Source organism: Tasmannia lanceolata, unplaced genomic scaffold (genome assembly GCF_043159265.1).
Source record: "Tasmannia lanceolata isolate RefF3 unplaced genomic scaffold, GAP_Taslan_0.1 ptg000008l, whole genome shotgun sequence".
Classification (NCBI taxonomy): Eukaryota; Viridiplantae; Streptophyta; class Magnoliopsida; order Canellales; family Winteraceae; genus Tasmannia; species Tasmannia lanceolata.
This window is the reverse complement of record NW_027518685.1, coordinates 66,807,919-66,820,959: the sequence shown is the minus strand read 5'-3', so window position 1 is coordinate 66,820,959 and position 13,041 is coordinate 66,807,919. Positions and strand designations below refer to the sequence as shown.

The following is a 13,041-nucleotide window of genomic DNA, read 5'->3' as shown; positions in this document are numbered from 1 at the left end:
AAAAGCGTGTTCGTTTCTCTCTCTCTCTCTCTCTCCAATGTTTGCTGATCCAGCAAGAAGAAGAGGTAACTTGTTTTCCCTTTATTTTGTTTGGGCTTTGGGTTTTTTTGGGGCTTCAACTAATTTTTCCAGTTTTTTTTGAGATTTATTTGGTTCTCTCCAGAAATTTCATTAGGGTTTTTTATTTTCCTGGAGATTTTTGCTTCAGCTATTTCCTTTCAGTTTTTTTTCCTGATATTTCATTAGGGTTAAAATCCTATTTTTGATATTTCGTTATGATATTTTTTATCATCCTATTTAAAATGATCATCACAATGTATGTAGTTAAGCCTCTTATTTTCAGGACTACTTCTATCTTTGCACCATTTTTTTGTCATGATGTGATGTTTACATGACTGGGTGTTAGAGCCTTTAACTCCTTCCATGCACGAACATCTCTTGCTACATGACATCTTTCCCCGTTCATTGATATGCCTTGTCATTTGAGAGGTTAGTACAATATTACCCCCAATCTATTCTTCATTTGCTTGGATTTTGGATCAAATTTTATTTTATTTTATTTTTTGCTTTTCTTAGGAACATAGCTATTTTATTTGCTCTTCATTTCTTACCAGGTGAGCAGTATTATTTGAAGCCCCTCTCTGTCTCTCTCTAATGTGAGTTATGTTTTTCATTGTTCTCATCAATAAATTTTTTTTATTTCAGCAGGCGCGGAAAAAAGTGAGTTGTAAGTGAGTTGTATTAAGAAGCATGCTTAGCAAGTGAGTTGTATTATTTGTTTTTTCTAAACTTTGTTCCATGATAATGGGGAGTGTAATTCTCTCCTTAATATGTTGAATGGTACATAATCTCACCAATTGGGTTAGGGGACCTTGGCTATACAAATCAATGGTTCATAATCTCACCAGTGGTTCATATTTTATTTGAATAGATATAGCAAAACTTTATTTGCTGGGAAATTGAGATTATTTAATTGCTACTATTTGTGGGGGTAAAATTTGGTTTAAGCTTATTGTAAATGGGTTGAGTTTAGGGTCAAGGCTAATACATTATCATGCCACAGCTCCCTCAAGCTCTACGAATTTGGGGCAGCTTCCACATGAATAGGAGATTATGGGCCTCTTTGGATGTCACCAAAATCGATCCTTATCTCCAAATGGGCAAGGTTAACGCCTGTTAGGAAGTCATTAGAAATAATATATTTATTGACTTTAAAAAAGGCCTTACTGCCCTATTTGCATATTAAAACAAGAGTGTGTATATGCAATTTTAGAAATCACATTTTGCATCATTTTTTCCACAGAGTAGCATTATTTCTTTGTACCCATGCTTTTTGCCTGTGAAAATAGGTTGGTATTTTGCCTACCAACCCATGTGTTGCACAACATGATGGTTGTTAGGTTATTTTCATGTGTGGTTTAGATTGGGTAATGAGCTATGCTGTGCTGTTTAGATTGGCACTTTCGACTGTCTATTTCCAGGTTTTTGTAATTGCAGTTGAAATGGCTTTGTCTCTTTATATTGCCTTTGAAATCGCCCCGACAATGATAAGCTTAATTTCTATATCAGCGATTTGGCCTGCATGTGCACCCAGTGGAGGTAATTACGAAGTTATTGTTCATTTTCTCAGTTTTATTGGAATATACTTCTTTACCAATAGATTACAACCAATGATCAGTTTTACTTCTATCAAACGAGGGTTTGGTATCAATTTCATTCTTTTATTGGTAGTGTTACCTCAGAACTAAGGAATTGATAATTTTATCTTCTCTTTCTTTTGTTTTTTAATTACTAAATTGTTTGTACATTTAGTTTTTCTTTCTTTTATTTTTATAGGTTTGTCAACATTTATCCTCATGGATCTTTTTAAGAATGCATTTTGTTTTTTAAAATAGTTTTAAAGCATATTTTGCTCCTCACTCCGTGCATCACACGGGTCTGCAACTAGTTAGAGATTAAACCAACAACATTTTTTTTATTATTTCATAAATGTGATAGAAGCCGGTATTTTGACTTATAATTTTTCTTATTAAGTTCTTCCAGAATATACTAGAAGACAAAGCTTTGAACTTATGATTTTGTTTGACTTAAGTTACTGGAATGTATTGTTGTTTGTGTAATGTTTCAAATAAAAATTACCGAGATGGATATCTGAAAATGATAAGCTCTATTTATTTCTATGGTAATTTTCCTAGTTTCAGTTGAATATTGTAATACAAAATCCTTATTTCATAATCTTTCACACATCCTATGGATATAAGATAAATGTTGATTAGTTGAGAATTTTCATGATTATTTTAGGTTTCCTTGTTTTTTACATGAGTTACTTTGATATGAAGGTATTCAATGCACGTATTTTTCCTAAAAAAAAGGGTAGCATTTTCATGATATGTGATGAGTGAATAATATTCTTAATTCAATAGGTTATACAGTTTTGTGTCTTATTAGTTCATCAAGCCTTGAAGTAAGGTTGAAATAAAACTAACTAAAAGTTCATGGTATACATATTGGGTCATATTCCTTTGTGATATATAGGCGAGTTCCAGGGTATTTGATGACTATTAAAGCATTGAGTTTTTTTATTTCATTCAAGCTGTTAATATGTTTTGGGAAATGGCTTTCAATTGAGAATTGGTTGAGACCTCTTCCTCTGCTTCCTTGAGTGAATGGGCTAAAATTGATCTGTTGTTTGTATTCCTTTTTGTTAATTCAATAGTTAACCACCGTAACCTTGGTCTTTGTAAAGCTGTCAAGATGAATAGAGAAGGTGTAAAATTTGTGTGCCTTGTTGATCCGTTTAACATACTACTTGTGGTGGCAGGAAGTTTACAAGCTTCAGTTGGTTGGAAACAGCTATAGTTTTAATAAATACATGAAATTGGCTTGTTCTTAAATGGATATATACTTTATTACAGCAACTTTATCACAGAATTTGCATGCTAACTGATGACTTTAAGTTCGCACTAGGTGAAATGCCTAAAACATTAGCCATAATTAAGAGAGACATTTATAGAAATATTGGCTTGTGTTCTTGACGCCATATGTGTAGAGGACTACTTGAATGGAATTTAGGTTGCTTGAATGACAAATTCTTCAATTGGATAGATGGATAGATGATTTGGGAGGGTATATCTGACATATTATATTCAATTTGTTCCATGATTGTTGTGAATTAAAATTATATGTGATTTCCTTTCTATTAACTTGTTCCAATTTAATCATCCATGGTATGTCATGATAATATGTTCATATTGTCTGTGTAAAGTATTACCCTTCTTCATTCTATAGAAATGAATGGTTTAGACCATTGATTTTAGTATATCTTATCCGCATTCTCTTTTGCAAACAGATTCTGTTCAATTAGAGTTAGTTCCATTTCATTTGTTTTGTAAAACTAGTTATCATTTGTCATTTAAAGTAGATGATGTTTACATTTTTTTTTAAATCTGTATAAATATTTAAACTTTAGGGGTCTGAGGAAAATGTGTCTATTTGATGATTATTGGTCAGTTGTACATTTCATTGAAATCATGTGTTTACTTTTCTTTAGGAACTTGAGGCATGTTTTGGGTGTTCCATTTATTTCATTTTCAGGAGGTTTTTCAAAAGAATATACAGGCATGTGTATACTCATTGGATTGGATAACAGGTGGTAGTTATCAAAATAGAGCAATATTTACTTTCATAATGATGTTATTATATCTAAGGCAATAATATGTAATATGTTCATCTTTTTCAAGGTAATTGTATCCTTCCTCGAATTCTTAGTTGTCCTATTGAGTCTACTTTGGTTTAGGATTTATCCAAGATATCTGTTAGTCTTTCCAATTGGTTTAGGACAATGAAAGAGTCATCTAGAGCCCCCTATAGGAGACATGCTTTGTCTCTATAGTAAGTTACTCTTTAGGAGACAAGCCCTGTCTCAGTAGAAAAGTACCCTCCTTTAGGAGACTATCCAAGTCTCATAACTTGCACCCCTAACTAAGTTAAAGACTAGCTTAGTCTTTTAGTTGCCCTATCCTATTTATCATTGCAAGGGCAATGATAAGAATACTTGGAGTCAATCTCTGTGTGTAGGAGACTTGCTCAGTCTCACTAGCACCCTTCTTTGTCTCCTCTTCTTCTAGGAGACTTGCTTTAGTCTAGTTAGCACTCCCTTTAGAGCTTATAGACTAGGAGTCAGCCCAATAGAATAGGAGTCTACCCTCTAGTTAGGAGTCAGTTCTTCAGTAGGATTCTGTCCTACTATCGTAGAGAGTTAGGATTTTGTCTTACTTTCATAGAGTCATAGGATTCTGCCCTATTGTCATAGAGTCATAGGATTCTATCGTACCCTTGCAAAGTTTAGGAGCCTGTCCTACCCTTGCAGACTTTAGGAGTCTGTCCTACCCTTGCAAAGTTTAGGAGTCTATCCTACCTTGACAGACTTTAGGAGTCTGTCCTATCCTTATAAAGAATAGGAGTCTGTCCTGCCCTTATAAACATGATTCAAACATGAATTCCCAAGATCGAGAGCTTAGCCTCAATATCCAACTCCGGAATTCGAAGGATGAGGAACAATGTAAGCGAAAAAAAAAATCTAAACTAGTATATGGATCTTGCCCAAGGAATTGAAATTTAAGGAAACTCAGATTCCTAATGTAATAATGGAAATTTACTATGAAAACACGGCAAATATACTTAGAAATATAACTAAATATGAGCTTATTGTTGTAGTGACTACTCCTAAGATTTTCTTTTTTCTACAATTCACATTCCAAAAATGGGGAAACATTTCCAGAAGAACGCAGGCACTTTCTATCCTGGAAGGATGAAGGAATGCTCTTATACATTGAATTCTCTTGTACAACGTTCTGAATTTTGTTGTACATGGAATTTTCTTTTATATCTACTTGTATTGATTTGAGTGCAATATATAGGCCTCAAATTATGGCATATGGATAGTTTTGCTAGAGTTTTGCTAGAGTTTCAACCAACTTTTGAAATTTGCAGTAATTAGAGTTTCTCACATGCAAGAGCTAGCCGTGAAATGGCTTTCCGGCCTATCCAAAAGTACACTTTTGTCAACTAAATGTGGATCTTTGCTTCTTTTTCTTTTTTGAACAACCATTTCTACGGTCTTAATCAGATGGTTACGGTCATTGGCTCTATGTGCTTTTGGATGGTTACATGCCAAGGTGGGCCTATGACAATATGACCCTCTAGATTGACCGAGGTGAGATTTAATATTAGTCTAATTTATAACACGTGTAATCTTCATAGTTTCTTTACACAATTATTTTGTGAAATTATATTTTCACCCCCTTTTTGTCCTTGGCCACTCTTTCTTGTGTATTTAGGACTACTTTTTTAAACACTAGAAGGGGGTGTGAAAATATCACTACCCTTAAAAAATATGGGATACACCAAATGCTAGTTATTGAGACTATCACCCCTCACGTATGCTGAGAGGCAATATAAAAAGTGATGGGGGTTCCTAGCAAGACGGGATCCGTGCTGAAAAAAGCACAAGATCCTCTATTGTTACACGTGCTCAAGAGACAAAAAGAGAGAGCGTGTATCCCCACAAATCCAAAAGAAAAAGGGTAAAAATATCCAAATCCTTTGGTTATTCTCATCCCTGATTTATTTTTGGCACAAGATCCCGTTTTGAAGTGTTTTCCAAGAGTGATTGAGATTGTCATGTGGAGTGTGTAGCATGCCATAGAGAGATTATCTTGATTGTCTTGGTTTTCAGATCCCACACGGACAACCTTGAATTGTTTGCTGGATGGACAAGTAAAATACATTTCTAACATACATGCAACTTTATCTATTTCTTTAAATAATTCAAAAATGCTAATTAGTGGAACTATTTTCTATGAGGGTCTGTTTGGTTGCTTGGCATGGACTTGGAGAGTACTGGAATAAGTAGTCAACATGGAGGAGACAAGCATTGGATTTGCCTGGAATTAACTCGAAGAATAGTCGTTGAAAGTTTTCGGTTGCGCAGCATAGGCTCGGAGAGTAGGGGAATAAGGAGGGGGTGTCATTACCAATGCATAGAGAGAGAGAGAAAGCACTGCTCTCAAGAAATTTAAAGCGAAATTCCACCTTTTTGGGTGTGTTTGATTGCACAAAGCCAGGATAGTTTAGGGGTTTTACTTTGCATTTGGGTGCTACATCAGCAAAATCTCTTGTTTGGTTGCCAATGTAGCAACGAAATCTCTGGATACTACTACAAGACAAGATTCATAGGTCATTATTGCATGTCTAGTGACGTGGCATCCATGTCCCACCCTTATACCTTCCGACCCATGTCTGGTGACATGGCATCCATCTCCCCTCCTTATAACTTCCAAACCAAATTTCTCAAAAAAGGTGGATTTTGGCTCGGAGAATAACGCCTTTTCTCTTTCTCCCTTGCTTTCTCTATCCTTTTTATACTAGTAATGACACCCCTCCCACTACTCTACAAGGTTGGCAACCAAGCACTACTTATCACTATTCTAGGAGGTAAATTCTAGGTAAATCAAAATTTTGTCTCCTCCCTATTAAGTAGTTATTGTTGGAGAAAATATGTCGGTGGTGATGGTGGGAAATAGAAAAGAAAGAGATGCTTCAAAGCGCGTTGTCGCTTTCCTGAAGATAATATTCGCCCCCACTAGTTAGTGTGCAAGGGGTATCACGAATTTGCCTCCAACATACAATGAAGCCTGGTGTTATCTGTATCTAATGTTTGTTGACGCTTTGTACTAAGCGAAAACAAACTCTAAATCACCTTTGGATAAACAAGTATTTGAGACACCGGTTACTGTTTCTGCAGAAAACAGTACACTAGAATGGATTTGTGAAAAGAAAGCAAAGAACACAGTTGATAAACTTCCAAGAGAGTAATTTTGGCTATGGATTTACTCGAACTCAAGTCCCACAAGTGTAATTTTTGTATTTTATTTCAAAGGTTGTTATCTACTCTTTTAATAGAGTATTTGGCAACCTTTATGTTTGATTTGCACCCCTACAAGGGCACCTTTTAAAAGCATGTTGAAATTTGGCCGTTAGATCGCGCCAATCCACGATTCTACAGTCCAGAGCAATCTTGGAGTGATTATTGGTTTGTGTAAAACCTCCGTCCTCCCCTCTAACTGCTAGATCAATGATCCACGGTGCAGATTGCACCCTTTGGCTTTTGATCGTTGGGACGTGACGGGACATAATCCAACAGTCCTCATCACACCTTATCACCCACTAGTCGTTACACAACGATCTGAAGCTTTGGATAGCACCCGCTCAAGCACTAGCCGTTGGAGTGTGTTGGACCAAAAGATCGACCACCCATATGAGTAAAACCATGGCCCAACCCGACCGAGTGGGACCTTGATCGATCCAACGGTTCATTCGGCCACCTACGCGACCGATCCATGTTCAATCCAACCGATCAACTGGTCTTTATTAGACGGCTCATATCAAATCTGGTAAATTTTAAACTCTCCAGTCGCTCCTAGCGATGATGCGAAGTGCGCCAAAAGAGCGCCACTAGCAGCCTACAGACCACGTCACGCATGCGGATGGTGTGTTGCACCGTGTCGTGGGTCCACCTGTTGTGCAACAAAACAATAGAGAGAAGTGGATAACGCTATTTATACCCTTTTCCAACTCTTTGAACATCCATTGTGGGCCTATCCCCCCCAAAGCGGTTTTAACCTCTTTTCCAAAGCACCCCCACTTTTACAAACCAAATGCACTTTTATATATAAAACCTTTTCAAAACACTTTTACTTCGAAAATACACTTACAGTTATACCACTAACCTGAAGCCAAGAGCCACATCTACAAGCAAAATTCTTGTATGTTACAATGCACAAGAATGTTATATCAACATACATGCAATAATTACCCAGGCGACATGTTAGGGAGTCTCCAAGGAGTTCAATGCTATATTGCAACCAAGAATGAAGAATTTTGCTGACATGACACCCGGATGCCAAGCAAAATCCCTAAGCCTCCCCTGCTTTTATGCAACCAAACTCACTCTGAATGTAAGGATGTGGAGATCGTGGGGTGCCATTCTTCCCTCGAGGGTCCCACAAACTGGAGTGATTGAGACCTAGTAATGAGTGATTGAGATGGTCATATGCAGTATATGGCACGGCATAGACATTTGGTGGGGTGTTCTTTTCATGAGAGAAATATAATGGAAGAGAAATTATATGGTGCTTGACCGTCAAGTAGCGTCAAGGTGGTACTTCAAAAGTACCACCCTTGATCTTTGATCCAACAGCAGCCTCTTAAAAAGTGGGCTGCTGTTGGATCAAAGATCAAGGGCGGTACATTTTTTAGGCTGCTTGACGGTCGGGCAACATATAAAAACTCATAATGGAAAATGAGAAAAAGAAAGTAGATGAGAGAGAGAGAGAGAGAGAGAGAGAGAGAGACGGCAACCCATGCTAATTGAAATTGAGAAAAGTAATAAGAATAAAAAATCGAACCGACCCCACTCCTCCCTAACTCCAATCGCTAAATGGCCTAAAAAATCAAATTGGAACCGACCCCACTCCTCCCTAACTCCAATTGCTAAACTGCCAAAAAAAATAAAATTGGAAGGTAAACGAAATAATTATACTCTCTTGATCATACCCAAAATATCTCTTGGATTTTAGATACCGTGGAGACTACTTTGAGTCATGTGGGTCTGTTTTCAATGAATGTAATGAGAGACTTACTAACGAGTGATTGAGATGGTCATGTGACGTATATGACACGACATCGACTATTAAATTTTAATTGCTTAAATCTCTATCAACAAGACTGCTTTTTCATCAGAAGTCCGTATTAAATTTTAGGGATAATTACATTTACACCCCCTCTGGTTTCTGACACATCCGCTTCCACCCCTATAGTTTAAAACGTGACAAATACACCCCTGTAGTTTCAATTTGTTTAAGGTTTGCCCCCTCAGCTGAAGGTTCGTCCATAGATTGAAGGGTTAGGATGATCCGATTGAGCTGATTTTTTGGGCACACCCTATCTATCATTCCTCAATAATCCTAACCCCGGATCAACAGAACGACGACATTACAGAAAATGATACAGATCGGAGGGTTAGGATCAACCTAAGGGGAAGAATTTTGGGCACAACCTACTTACATTAAGGTGACCCAAACGAATTATTTAAATCTAGAGTAATGATAGATGCAAGGATGCCCTTGCATAAAGAGCTGGAAAGGGCCCCTGATTTGATCCACATCTTGAGGAATGATAGATGCAAGGGCACCCGTGCATCTATCATTCCTCATAAATCTGTAAACAAACTTCGGCTCAACTATTTGTTTTTAAAATAAAAACAAAAATAAATAAGGCACAGCTACTCCTTTAATGTAAGGTGAAGGAATTATTGATGAGTGATTTAGAGTGTGAGGCACGCAGTGGAAGTATTCTGGAAGTATTCTCTTGACTCTCATATTAGACGGATAGAAAAAGAGACGACCTTTCCTGTCACAGTTGTGGGTCTCACTCTTTATGAGATGTCACTATTATTACACATTTTTCCCATATATGACACAACATTGACTATTAAATTTTAATTGTTTAAATCTCTATCAACAAGACTGCTTTTTCACTAGAAGACATTAAATACAGTCCGACCCGCACTCCACACTAGAGACAACTGTCTCAATTAATCGGAATCTTCCATCCAAGGATGATAAATTAAGATTTTCGATCTTTTGAGAGATGATAAATTCACACCTCCTGGCAGAATATAACACTTTTTTTTACGTGTAATAGGGGTGCGAATCGTCCTACAAGGGGTGCGAATTTAGCATCGCCCTTCTCTTATCCTTTAGGGTATCATATATTTCCGTTTTAGGGTCAATTTGTTTTTCCATAAAATGGGTGTAAAAGTTTACAGTCTTGAATTATTTACTTTGAAATTTTTTACCTTATTTGTTTTTAGCTGTGCATTACTCGTTATCTCCTCTTGAAAATGACCAAAGCAAAACTCTCACATAATAATAACCCCCGACCCCACCACACACACACACACACACACAATTTTTAAATATGAAGTCTATAAGAAGGTTATTGATGTTGGCAGTGGGACTTCCGCACTTTTTACTTGCACTAATTTACCTTGTCTTTTATTTCCTAATTTGCTTTTACGATATATTTTTTAAAGGAATTTGCTAGCGTCCATCGCAGAAGGCATTTTGCGGAGCATCTTATTCATTTAATTCATCTGAGCTGGCTGCTCCCTCATGCAAAAGACTCTCCGTGAAATGCCGTCTGCGACGCCAGCAAATCCCCAAATCCCTATTTTGAAATTGTGATACCATTGACAGCTGGTAAAATAGTACAAGACAATGTGAGTTAGTGAAATTATCAGAACATGGTGTGCAAATTTCAGGAGCCTATCAAAATTATTGAATGTGCTACAACAAAGTCTGTGTATCATATCACATACTTAAGAGATGTTATTTGGATTGCGTATGACGGTAAACTTTTAATACAATTTGGTCGAATTTAATTTGAACAGTGAACTTTTGGGTCTTGCACACATAGCATGAGGGGTGCCATGGCCCCCACTGACTGGCAAAATCTCTTTTATGATGCATGGTTAGCTAGTTTAGTGGTCATGTCCCCCAACGACCAATGCAGCCAAGTGTAAATTAGTCCGGCCCCCAACTGTAAATTCCTGTCCAAATCGTTGTATCTTATAGATTAATGGATATGAAAATTAATGTTTTAATTTTTCTCCACCCAACTCTGAACAAGGATACATGGATCACCGAGCCAATTTGAGACGAAAAGATGGGGCCGACCCTAATGGATGGTCCAGATTAATCAATGGTGAAACTCACCACGGTGCACGTCTCCTAGCCTACCGATGGATAATCCATCGGTAGGTTTGACGGGATTAGTATCATGGACAGCTCTGTAGTTTTTTTACGGTCTAGATTGACTGAAAGTGTCTTTGATCTAATTCTCATTTTGTAATATATAAACCTGCATCTTCTTTAAATAAATAGAAAATAAATAAATAAAGGTTACACAAAATGAAAATGAGTGTGAGACTTACCATCCTTTAATTATTGATGAGTGATTTAGAGTGTGAGGCACACGGTGGAAGTATTCTCTTGACTCTCATGTTACACAGATAGAAAGCCATTAAATAAAGAGACGACCTTTCCTGTCACACTTGTGGGTCTCACTCTTCATGAGATGTCACTATTAGTACGGCGTTTTTCCTTTCATTTTCAGTTGGGTCCCATATACTTCTACTAGTCATAAGCCATCAACGAGAGAATACTTGGCTAAATAGTTTATAAGATAGTACTTATTGAATTTTATTAAAAGTTAAAATTTAACCATACGGAATTAAAAAACCTAAAATACTTTTCCCTTTAAATACATCTGCTTGGCCCATCCTGCTAGCTGGCACTCTGTTTTTGCTCTGCCCCATACAAATTTTGTATAACTCAACAAATAGGAAATTTATTATGAAAATATGGTTCTAAATTTTAAATATGATGTATGTGCTTAGATATGAGTATTTTTCAAAAAAAGTGGGCCCCGCTTTGTTCAAAGATCCAAACCCTTCATATGGATTACCATAACATAAATATGGTGTGCCTCAATAATCCTAACCCCGGATCAACAGAACGACGACATTACAGAAAATGATACAGATCGGAGGGTTAGGATGATCCTAAGGGGATGAATTTTGAGGCACAACCTACTTACATTAAGGTGACCCAAACGAATTATTTAAATCTAGAGTAATGATAGATGCAAGGATGTCCTTGCATAAAGAGCTGGAAAGGGCCCTTGATTTGATCCACATCTAGAGGGATGATAGATTCAAGGACGCCCTGCATCTATCATTCCTCATAAATCTGTAAACAAACTTCGGCTCAACTATTTGTTTTTAAAATAAAAACAAAAATAAATAAGGCACAGATACTCCTTTAATGTAAGGTGAAGGAATTATTGATGAGTGATTTAGAGTGTGAGAAGTATTCTCTTCACTCTCGTATTAGACGGATAGAAAAAGAGACCACCTTTCCTGTCACAGTTGTGGGTCTCACTCTTTACGAGATGTCACTATTACTACGCGTTTTTCCCTTATATGACAAGACATTGACTATTAAATTTTAATTGTTTAAATCTCTATCAACAAGACTGCTTTTTCACTGGAAGACATTAAATACAGTCTGACTCGCACTCCACACTAGACACAACCGTCTCAATTACTCATAATCTTCCATCCAAGGATGATAGGTCCCACAAATTAAGATTTTTCGATCTTTTGGGAGATGATAAATTCATACCTCTTGGTAGAATATAACACTTTTTACGTGTATTAGGGGGTGTGAATCATCCTACAAGGGGTGCGAATTTAGCATCGCCCTTCTCTTATCCTTTTCATAGGAGTGAGAGTCGTCCACAGGAGATGTCCTATCATTTTCAGTTGGGTCCCATATGCTTTTACTAGTCTTATGCCATCAATGATATACCTGGCTAAATATTTCATAAGCCATCAATGATATACCTGGCTAAATATTTTATAAAATAGTACTTATTGAATTTTATTAAAAGTTAAAATTTAACCATAAGGAATTAAAAAACCTAAAATACCTTTCCCTTTAAATACATCTGCTAGCTGAGTGTAAGGAAGAGGCCATTGACAGCTGGTTGAATAGTACAAGACAATGTGAGTTAGTGAAATTATCAAAACATTTTCCCAAACGAAATCTTTCTTGCATGCATGTATTACAATATGTATATGCCTGGTTTGGATTGCAGGAATTTTATGAAAAATGAAAGGAAGCACTTATCCAATTTTTCCTTCTTTTCCATTGTTTGATTTTATATGAAAAAAATAACTTGAACCTGTTCAATTTTTGGTGAAAAACAAACTTTCAACTTGTGGCTTTACATGCATGGTTAGCTAGTTTAGTGGTCATGTCCCCCAACTACCAATGCAGCCAAGTGTAAATTAGTCCGGCCCCCAACTGTAAATTCCTGTCCAAACCGTTGTATCTTATAGATTAATGGATATGA

At 36.7% G+C, this 13,041-nt stretch overlaps 1 long non-coding RNA gene across 1 annotated transcript; it reads left to right on the top strand.

The window, feature by feature from the left end:
- Positions 1-467: 467 nt before the first annotated feature.
- Positions 468-5,199, top strand: LOC143885573 (uncharacterized). Its single transcript, XR_013253506.1, has 3 exons — positions 468-489; positions 706-761; positions 5,129-5,199. It is a non-coding gene; the product is annotated as an uncharacterized LOC143885573 (long non-coding RNA).
- Positions 5,200-13,041: the final 7,842 nt, after the last annotated feature.